Source organism: Triticum dicoccoides, chromosome 4A (genome assembly GCF_002162155.2).
Source record: "Triticum dicoccoides isolate Atlit2015 ecotype Zavitan chromosome 4A, WEW_v2.0, whole genome shotgun sequence".
Taxonomy (NCBI): domain Eukaryota; kingdom Viridiplantae; phylum Streptophyta; class Magnoliopsida; order Poales; family Poaceae; genus Triticum; species Triticum dicoccoides.
In genome coordinates this window covers 583,304,384-583,305,399 of record NC_041386.1, presented here as the reverse complement: position 1 = coordinate 583,305,399, position 1,016 = coordinate 583,304,384, and positions in this window count along the sequence as shown.

Here is a 1,016-nt window from a genome sequence, read left to right as displayed (position 1 = left end):
GCGGGAAGCGGTTTTTCGTAGTGGCGCCGCGGGAAAAAGACGAGGCCGCGAAAGATGGCGGCGGTGGTGAAATCCTCGGCTTACTTGGCGCGTGGGGGTTCCGTCTCTTTGACAGGTGGGGCCAGGCGAATGTGTGAACATGTGGCTGGTCAAGGTGGGCCGAGGCTGGGGTGGGCAGGGCTGGGCCGGGCTTGGAGTCTCGGGCCAGCTTTCTGTTTTCTTTAGCAGAGGTTGTCCAGATTCTCTTAAGCAAGGTGTCATGCAAAGACTAAATGTCCATAATGAATCTTTGAGTGACAGATATTTAGAGCTGCCAACGGATGTTGGTCACTCAAAAATGGCACGTTCAAGTACCTTCGGGACAGAGTGTGGGAGAAAGTAAGAGGATGGATGCAGAAAATGCTTTCGGTTGGTGGAAAGGAAGTCCTCATCAAATCGGTCGCACAAGCGATCCCAGTGTTTTCAATGTCTTGCTTTAGACTTCCTAGAGGAGTTTGCGAGAGTGTAACATCCATCATACGGCAGTTTTGGTGGGGCAGCAAACAAGGAAGCTGGGTCTCGTGGGATATCATGACAAGGCCAAGGACCTAGGGGGTTGGGTTTTCGGGATCTTATGATCTTCAACGTTGCCCTACTGTCAAGACAGGCTTGGCGACTTTTACAAGAACCGGACTCCCTAAGTGCTCGCATTCTCAAGGAAGTCTACTACCCATTGATGACCTTATTGGAGGCGGAGTTAGGCCCCCATCCATCGCAAGTCTGGCGAGCTATTATTGATGGAAGAAATGTATTGAACCATGGGATCATCAGGCGCATTGGCGATGGAGCAACGACCAGAATTTGGCATCATAACTGGCTTCCGAGGAGTGGCCTAATGAAACCTTTTCCGCCTCGGGTAGCTGATCCACCGTAGATGGTAAGCGACCTGATCGAACCATCCATGGCATGCTGGAGAGAGGAGGTAGTACGCCAAGTCTATGTTCCCGCTGATGCGAAGGCAATCCTGAAGATCCCCC